Genomic DNA, 9499 nt, shown 5'->3' on the forward strand with positions numbered 1-9499 from the left:
GCCCGACGGGGTTCTAGCCCCTCCCCCCCTTCCCTAACTCCCCCCCTTCCCTAACCCTGTCGACGAGCTGCGGGTGCCCGCGGGTCCACCTGCGGGCAGGGCCCCTCCCACTCGCGACCTCGCCCGCCGAGACGGCAGCGCGCGCCCGTCGCCCGGCTGTCAGGCTGTCTGCCCCTCCCCCCCTCCTCCCCTAACTCGGCCGCAGAGCCGCCAGGAGCCGCGGGTCGACGAGCCCGACGGGGTTCTATCCCCTCCCCCCCTTCCCTAACTCCCCCCCCTTCCCTAACTCTCGACGAGCTGCGGGTGCCCGCGTGTCCACCTGCGGGCAGGGCCTCTCCCACTCGCGACCTCGCCAGCCGAGGCGCCAGCGCGCGCCCGTCGCCCGGTTGTCAGGCTGTCTGCCCCTCCCCCCCTTCCCTCACTCTGCCGCCGAGCTGGCGGTGCCCGCGTGTCCACCTGTCGGCCGGGCCTCTCGCACTCGCGACCTCTGCCGCCGAGCCGCCAGCGCGCGCGCGTCGCCCGCCTGGCAGGGACTCCGCCCCTCCTCCCTCCTTCCCTCACTCTGCCGCCGAGCTGGCGGTGCCCGCGTGTCCACCTGTCGGCCGGGCCTCTCGCACTCGCGACCTATGGCGCCCAGCCGCCAGCGCGCGCGCGTCGCCCGCCTGGCAGGGACTCCGCCCCTCCTCTCTCCTTCCCTCACTCTGCCGCCGAGCTGGCGGTGCCCGCGGGTCCAGCTGTCGGCCGGGCCTCTCCCACTCGCGACCTCGCCCGCCGAGCCGCCAGCACGCGCCCGTCGCCCGGTTGTCAGGGTGTCTGCCCCTCCCCCCCTTCCCTCACTCTGCCGCCGAGCTGGCGGTGCCCGCGTGTCCACCTGTCGGCCGGGCCTCTCGCACTCGCGAACTATGGCGCCCAGCCGCCGGCGCGCGCGCGTCGCCCGCCTGGCAGGGAGTCTGCCCCTCCCCCCCCTTCCCTAACTCGGCCGCAGAGCCGCCAGGAGCCGCGGGTCGACGAGCCCGACGGGGTTCTAGCCCCTCCCCCCCTTCCCTAACTCCCCCCCTTCCCTAACCCTGTCGACGAGCTGCGGGTGCCCGAGGGTCCACCTGTCGGCCGGGCCTCTCGCACTCGCGACCTCTGCCGCCGAGACAGCAGCGCGCGCCCGTCGCCCGGCTGTCAGGCTGTCTGCCCCTCCCCCACTCCTCCCCTAACTCGGCCGCAGAGCCGCCAGGAGCCGCGGGTCGACCAGCGCGACGGGGTTCTAGCCCCTCCCCCCCTTCCCTAACTCCCCCCCTTCCCTAACCCTGACGACGAGCTGCGGGTGCCCGCGTGTCCACCTGCCGGCAGGGCCTCTCCCACTCGCGACCTCGCCCGCCGAGCCGCCAGCGCGAGCCCGTCTCCCGGCTGTCAGGGTGTCTGCCCCTCCTCCCCCCTTTCCTCACTCTGCGCCGAGCTGGCGGTGCCCGCGTGTCCACCTGTCGGCCGGGCCTCTCGCACTCGCGACCTCTGCCGCCGAGCCGCCAGCGCGCGCGCGTCGCCCGCCTGGCAGGGACTCCGCCCCTCCTCCCTCCTTCCCTCACTCTGTCGCCGAGCTGGCGGTGCCCGCGGGTCCAGCTGTCGGCAGGGCCTCTCCCACTCGCGACCTCGCCCGCCGAGCCGCCAGCACGCGCCCGTCGCCCGGTTGTCAGGGTGTCTGCCCCTCCCCCCCTTCCCTCACTCTGCCGCCGAGCTGGCGGTGCCCGCGTGTCCACCTGTCGGCCGGGCCTCTCGCACTCGCGAACTTTGGCGCCCAGCCGCCGGCGCGCGCGCGTCGCCCGCCTGGCAGGGAGTCTGCCCCTCCCCCCCCTTCCCTAACTCGGCCGCAGAGCCGCCAGGAGCCGCGGGTCGACGAGCCCGACGGGGCTCTATCCCCTCCCCCCCTTCCCTAACCCTGTCGACGAGCTGCGGGTGCCCGCGGGTCCACCTGCGGGCAGGGCCTCTCCCACTCGCGACCTCGCCCGCCGAGCCGGCAGCGCGCGCCCGTCGCCCGGCTGTCAGGCTGTCTGCCCCTCCCCCCCTCCTCCCCTAACTCGGCCGCAGAGCCGCTTGGAGCCGCGGGTCGACGAGCCCGACGGGGTTCTAGCCCCTCCCCCCCTTCCCTAACTCCCCCCCTTCCCTAACCCTGTCGACGAGCTGCGGGTGCCCGCGGGTCCACCTGCGGGCAGGGCCCCTCCCACTCGCGACCTCGCCCGCCGAGACGGCAGCGCGCGCCCGTCGCCCGGCTGTCAGGCTGTCTGCCCCTCCCCCCCTCCTCCCCTAACTCGGCCGCAGAGCCGCCAGGAGCCGCGGGTCGACGAGCCCGACGGGGTTCTATCCCCTCCCCCCCTTCCCTAACTCCCCCCCCTTCCCTAACTCTCGACGAGCTGCGGGTGCCCGCGTGTCCACCTGCGGGCAGGGCCTCTCCCACTCGCGACCTCGCCAGCCGAGGCGCCAGCGCGCGCCCGTCGCCCGGTTGTCAGGCTGTCTGCCCCTCCCCCCTTCCCTCACTCTGCCGCCGAGCTGGCGGTGCCCGCGTGTCCACCTGTCGGCCGGGCCTCTCGCACTCGCGACCTCTGCCGCCGAGCCGCCAGCGCGCGCGCGTCGCCCGCCTGGCAGGGACTCCGCCCCTCCTCCCTCCTTCCCTCACTCTGCCGCCGAGCTGGCGGTGCCCGCGTGTCCACCTGTCGGCCGGGCCTCTCGCACTCGCGACCTATGGCGCCCAGCCGCCAGCGCGCGCGCGTCGCCCGCCTGGCAGGGACTCCGCCCCTCCTCTCTCCTTCCCTCACTCTGCCGCCGAGCTGGCGGTGCCCGCGGGTCCAGCTGTCGGCCGGGCCTCTCCCACTCGCGACCTCGCCCGCCGAGCCGCCAGCACGCGCCCGTCGCCCGGTTGTCAGGGTGTCTGCCCCTCCCCCCCTTCCCTCACTCTGCCGCCGAGCTGGCGGTGCCCGCGTGTCCACCTGTCGGCCGGGCCTCTCGCACTCGCGAACTATGGCGCCCAGCCGCCGGCGCGCGCGCGTCGCCCGCCTGGCAGGGAGTCTGCCCCTCCCCCCCTTCCCTAACTCGGCCGCAGAGCCGCCAGGAGCCGCGGGTCGACGAGCCCGACGGGGTTCTAGCCCCTCCCCCCCTTCCCTAACTCCCCCCCTTCCCTAACCCTGTCGACGAGCTGCGGGTGCCCGAGGGTCCACCTGTCGGCCGGGCCTCTCGCACTCGCGACCTCTGCCGCCGAGACAGCAGCGCGCGCCCGTCGCCCGGCTGTCAGGCTGTCTGCCCCTCCCCCACTCCTCCCCTAACTCGGCCGCAGAGCCGCCAGGAGCCGCGGGTCGACCAGCGCGACGGGGTTCTAGCCCCTCCCCCCCTTCCCTAACTCCCCCCCTTCCCTAACCCTGACGACGAGCTGCGGGTGCCCGCGGGTCCACCTGCGGGCAGGGCCCCTCCCACTCGCGACCTCGCCCGCGGAGACGGCAGCGCGCGCCCGTCGCCCGGCTGTCAGGCTGTCTGCCCCTCCCCCACTCCTCCCCTAACTCGGCCGCAGAGCCGCCAGGAGCCGCGGGTCGACCAGCGCGACGGGGTTCTAGCCCCTCCCCCCCTTCCCTAACTCCCCCCCTTCCCTAACCCTGACGACGAGCTGCGGGTGCCCGCGGGTCCACCTGCGGGCAGGGCCCCTCCCACTCGCGACCTCGCCCGCCGAGACGGCAGCGCGCGCCCGTCGCCCGGCTGTCAGGCTGTCTGCCCCTCCCCCACTCCTCCCCTAACTCGGCCGCAGAGCCGCCAGGAGCCGCGGGTCGACGAGCCCGACGGGGCTCTATCCCCTCCCCCCCTTCCCTCACCCTGTCGACGAACTGCGGGTGCCCGCGTGTCCACCTGCCGGCAGGGCCTCTCCCACTCGCGACCTCGCCCGCCGAGCCGCCAGCGCGAGCCCGTCTCCCGGCTGTCAGGGTGTCTGCCCCTCCTCCCCCCTTTCCTCACTCTGCGCCGAGCTGGCGGTGCCCGCGTGTCCACCTGTCGGCCGGGCCTCTCGCACTCGCGACCTCTGCCGCCGAGCCGCCAGCGCGCGCGCGTCGCCCGCCTGGCAGGGACTCCGCCCCTCCTCCCTCCTTCCCTCACTCTGTCGCCGAGCTGGCGGTGCCCGCGGGTCCAGCTGTCGGCCGGGCCTCTCCCACTGGCGACCTCGCCCGCCGAGCCGCCAGCACGCGCCCGTCGCCCGGTTGTCAGGGTGTCTGCCCCTCCCCCCCTTCCCTCACTCTGCCGCCGAGCTGGCGGTGCCCGCGTATCCACCTGTCGGCCGGGCCTCTCGCACTCGCGACCTATGGCGCCCAGCCGCCAGCGCGCGCGCGTCGCCCGCCTGGCAGGGAGTCTGCCCCTCCCCCCCTTCCCTAACTCGGCCGCAGAGCCGCCAGGAGCCGCGGGTCGACGAGCCCGACGGGGCTCTATCCCCTCCCCCCCTTCCCTAACCCTGTCGACGAGCTGCGGGTGCCCGCGGGTCCACCTGCGGGCAGGGCCTCTCCCACTCGCGACCTCGCCCGCCGAGCCGGCAGCGCGCGCCCGTCGCCCGGCTGTCAGGCTGTCTGCCCCTCCCCCCCTCCTCCCCTAACTCGGCCGCAGAGCCGCCAGGAGCCGCGGGTCGACGAGTCCGAAGGGGTTCTATCCCCTCCCCCCCTTCCCTAACTCCCCCCCTTCCCTAACTCTCGACGAGCTGCGGGTGCCGGCGTGTCCACCTGCGGGCGGGGCCTCTCCCAATCGCGACCTCGCCCGCCGAGCCGCCAGCGCGCGCCCGTCGCCCGGCTGTCAGGCTGTCTGCCCCTCCCCCACTCCTCCCCTAACTCGGCCGCAGAGCCGCCAGGAGCCGCGGGTCGACGAGCCCGACGGGGTTCTATCCCCTCCCCCCCTTCCCTAACTTCCCCCCTTCCCTAACTCTCGACGAGCTGCGGGTGCCCGCGTGTCCACCTGCGGGCAGGGCCTCTCCCACTCGCGACCTCGCCAGCCGAGGCGCCAGCGCGCGCCCGTCGCCCGGTTGTCAGGCTGTCTGCCCCTCCCCCCCTTCCCTCACTCTGCCGCCGAGCTGGCGGTGCCCGCGTGTCCACCTGTCGGCCGGGCCTCTCGCACTCGCGACCTCTGCCGCCGAGCCGCCAGCGCGCGCGCGTCGCCCGCCTGGCAGGGACTCCGCCCCTCCTCCCTCCTTCCCTCACTCTGCCGCCGAGCTGGCGGTGCCCGCGTGTCCACCTGTCGGCCGGGCCTCTCGCACTCGCGACCTCTGCCGCCGAGCCGCCAGCGCGCGCGCGTCGCCCGCCTGGCAGGGACTCCGCCCCTCCTCCCTCCTTCCCTCACTCTGCCGCCGAGCTGGCGGTGCCCGCGGGTCCAGCTGTCGGCCGGGCCTCTCCCACTCGCGACCTCGCCCGCCGAGCCGCCAGCACGCGCCCGTCGCCCGGTTGTCAGGGTGTCTGCCCCTCCCCCCCCTTCCCTCACTCTGCCGCCGAGCTGGCGGTGCCCGCGTGTCCACCTGTCGGCCGGGCCTCTCGCACTCGCGACCTATGGCGCCCAGCCGCCGGCGCGCGCGCGTCGCCCGCCTGGCAGGGACTCCGCCCCTCCTCCCTCCTTCCCTCACTCTGCCGCCGAGCTGGCGGTGCCCGCGGGTCCAGCTGTCGGCCGGGCCTCTCCCACTCGCGACCTCGCCCGCCGAGCCGCCAGCGCGCGCCCGTCGCCCGGTTGTCAGGCTGTCTGCCCCTCCCCCCACTTTCCTCACTCTGCCGCCGAGCTGTCGGTGCCCGCGGGTCCACCTGCCGGCCGGGCCTCTCCCACTCGCGACCTCGCCAGCCGAGCCGCCAGCGCGCGCGCGTCGCCCAGTTGTCAGGGTCTCCGCCCCTCCCCCCCTCCTTCCCTCACTGGGCCGCAGAGCGGCCAGCGCCCGCGGGTCGAGCACCCGGACGGACCTCTCCCACTCGCGACCTCTGCCGCCGAGCTGCCGTGTTGATCCCGCTCGACCTCACCCGAGTGGGCTCTCGGCTCGCCCTGCCTTCCGGGGTTGATCTGGTCTCGGCGACCGAGCCGCCAGATCGACCCGTTCTCTTCCGTTTGCTTTTTCTTTTTCAGGTGCGTCGGGTTTGTTGGTTGCGGTTATGTGAGGGACGAGTGCGTGCTTTTGCTTTTGAGGCGCTGCTATATGAACGCGTCGTTTCAAATCCAAGTCTCTTCATTTGTGCCGTTGCTCAACGTTGCTTTTGCCGAAAGAGCCGTCGTCCGGGTCACAAAAGGGCTTTCTCCTGGCGTGCCCAAAGATGGTGACGGGGACACGGACGGGGATGCTGGCGAGTTGTTGTTCTGGGGCGTGTGCTCACACCGTCTGACGTGGGCCTGCGATCCCCCTCGGATGGGAGTGCATTCCGCTGCTCCGTGGGTGGGGAGTCAAGAATCCTTCCCGTCCCGTCCGTCCGTGCGTCCGTCATCCCTCGCCCAGGGACGTTCTCGAGAAGTGTGGGCGGATCCCGTTCTCCTGTCTGCGCCGTTGACTGAGCGGAGAAACGCGAACTAGGATGGGCTCCGTCTGGCAACGAGTCCCCGTCGGTCGCCCACTAAGCTCCTATGCTGGGGCTGGCTCACTGGATAGCTGGTTGGGGGTCGGGCGCCACCTGCCTGTCGGGCGCTTTTTCAGAGGGTCTTGGGGCGGGGCGACCACGGATGGAGCCGGCCCGGGCCGGCTAACTCTTGAATGCCTTGAGGCTGTGGAAGGAGGCGGTGTGGGAGGGGCACCTTGGGACAGAGGTCAAGGGGGCGGGGATAGGTAGCCACTTCGGCTTTTCGGTTTGGGTGGGAAATCTTGACGAAACTTAACTGGATTCGAGAAAACGGGCATTGGATCCCAAGGGAATCGACTTCCTTCTCTCTGGCCTGATCACTTCGCATGGGGGAATCTTAGTTCTCCCGCCAAGGATGTTGAAACCAAGACGTGACAGGTCACGCGGGTCCAGTCTCTCCAGTGAGGTTCAGGGGCAGAACACAAGGGTCAAAGTTCGCCTCGTGACAACGAAACCCTGCGCACCCACCCCACTCCTCCGCCACCCCACCCCCCCCCCCCCCGCGCCGGCCAAATCGGAACACTCCCTTGTCTGCCCAAGACAAGTGCTGGCCGGTGGTGGCTGAGGTGAGGGGGGCAGACTCCCGTTGCACGGGAGTGAGCTTGATCCCGGAGGTGATGAGCTCAGAAAACACAAGCAAATATTCAGAAGAATATCTGTGCACGTTGTCCTTTGCTGACTGTGTCTTTCTGTCTCTGCCCGCACCACCTACACACGCTGCCCACGCCCCCAACGCGTACACACACAGCGCACGCACTCCCGCACGGCCCTACGCAGCACCCGCACACACGCCGGCCACACCCTGCACACCCACTCACACACACACACAGCGTTGTCCTTGGACTGGCTCTGTCTCTCTGCCGGCCCCCCCCCACACCCACGTGGCGCACAGACACACCACCACCCCGACACTGGCCCCCTACACACACGGCCCTATGCGCCACCGCACACAGGCACACACCCCGCACGCACACTCCCACCCCCCCCACCCCGCCCCACTATGTTGTCCTTGGCCTGGCTGTGTGTCTCTCTGCCTCTGCCTCTGCCTCTGCCCCTCCCCCCACTCACAACTACGTGGGACCTGCACACAGCACAGACACACACCCCCCACACACACTGCCCTCCCCCACACGGTCCTATGGGCCACCGCACCCACGCACACACCCGGCACCCACACTGCTTCTCACCCCCCCGCCCCTCCCCCACACACTATGTTGTCCTTGGCCTGGCTGTGTGTCTCTCTGCCCGCCCCCCCCTTAACAACCACGTGGCACCCGCACACAGCACAGACACACCCCCCACCCACCCCCGCCCCTCCCCCTCCACACACTATGTTGTCCTTGGCCTGGCTGTGTGTCTCTCTGCCCGCCGCCCCCCTCACACCCACGTGGCACCCGCACACAGCAGAGACACCCCCCCCTACACACACACTGCCCCCCCCCGCGCGGTCCTAGGCGCCTCCGCACACACGCACACACCCCGCACGCACACTCCCCACCCCGCACCCCGAACCCGCCCACCCACACTACGTTGTCCTTGGCCTGGCTGTCTCTCTCTGCCTCTGTCACTGCCCGCCCCTCCCACACCCGCACCCACAGGCGCACACACCCCCGTGGCATTCGCACACAGCACAGACACAATATCCCCCCACACTGCCCCCCTACACACACGGTCCTAGGTGCCATCGCACACACGCACACACCCCGCACGCACACTCCCACCCCCCGCCCCGCCCCCCCCACACTATGTTGTCCTTGGCCTGGCTGTGTCTCTTTGCCTCTGCCTCTGCCCCTCCCCCCACTCACCCCTCCGTGGGACCTGCACACAGCACAGACACCCCCCCACACACACACACTGCCCCCCCCACGGTCCTATGGGCCACCGCACACACCCCGCACCCACACTCCCCCCCGCCCCCTCCCCCACACACTACGTTGTCCTTGGCCTGGCTGTCTCTCTCTGCCGCTGTCACTGCCCGCTCCCCTCCCCCACACCCGCACCCACAGGCGCACACACCCACGTGGCACCCGCACACAGCACAGACACACCACCCCCCACACACTGCCCGCCCCCCCGCACGGTCCTAGGCGCCTCCGCACACACCCTGCACGCACACTCCCACCCCGCACCCCGACCCCGCCCACACACACTACGTTGTCCTTGGCCTGGCTGTCTCTCTCTGCCTCTGTCACTGCCCGCCCCCCCACACACCCGGACACACCCCCGTGGCATTCCCACACAGCACAGACACAACACCCCACACACGGTCCTATGTGCCGTCGCACACACGCAACACCCCACACACGGTCCTATGCGCCATCGCACACGCGCACACACCCCGCACGCACACTCCCACCCCCCCGCCCCCCCCCCACTATGTTGTCCTTGGCCTGGCTGTGTCTCTCTGCCTCTGCCCCTCCCCCCACTCACACCTCCGTGGGACCTGCACACAGCACAGACACCCCCCCACACACACACTGCCCCCCCACGGTCCTATGGGCCACCGCACACACGCACACACCCCACACCCACACTCCCACCCCCCGCCCGCTCCCCCACACACTACGTTGTCCTTGGCCTGGCTGTCTCTCTCTGCCGCTGTCACTGCCCGCTCCCCTCCCCCACACCCGCACCCACAGGCGCACACACCCACGTGGCACCCGCACACAGCACAGACACACCACCCCCCACACACTGCCCGCCCCCCCGCACAGTCCTAGGCGCCATCGCACACACGCACACACCCCGCACGCACACTCGCACCCCCCACCCCGACCCTCCCCCAAACTATGTTGTCCTTGGCCTGGCTGTGTCCCTCTGCCTCTACCTCTGCCCCTCCCCTCACTCACACTTACGTGGGATCTGCACACAGCACAGACCCACACCCCCACACACACACTGCCCCCCCCCACGGTCCT

The 9499-nt window shown here is 71.8% G+C and overlaps 1 long non-coding RNA gene across 2 annotated transcripts in view; it reads right to left on the minus strand.

Annotated features, from left to right (window-relative positions):
• The window catches only part of LOC145534280 (uncharacterized), a 28624-nt gene extending 21877 nt beyond the window's left edge, over nt 1–6747 (minus strand). Inside the window, exon 1 of one of the 2 annotated variants that reach the window (XR_014074404.1) lies at nt 5997–6747. This is a non-coding gene — a long non-coding RNA (uncharacterized LOC145534280). Of the gene's footprint in view, nt 1–5939 lie in introns of both variants that reach the window. The other variant, XR_014074405.1, reaches the window with a different exon arrangement.
• Nucleotides 6748–9499: the final 2752 nt, after the last annotated feature.

The sequence above is a fragment of the Giraffa tippelskirchi genome, chromosome 14 (assembly GCF_054371585.1).
Source record: "Giraffa tippelskirchi isolate mGirTip1 chromosome 14, T2T-mGirTip1v1.2.pri, whole genome shotgun sequence".
NCBI lineage: Eukaryota > Metazoa > Chordata > Mammalia > Artiodactyla > Giraffidae > Giraffa > Giraffa tippelskirchi.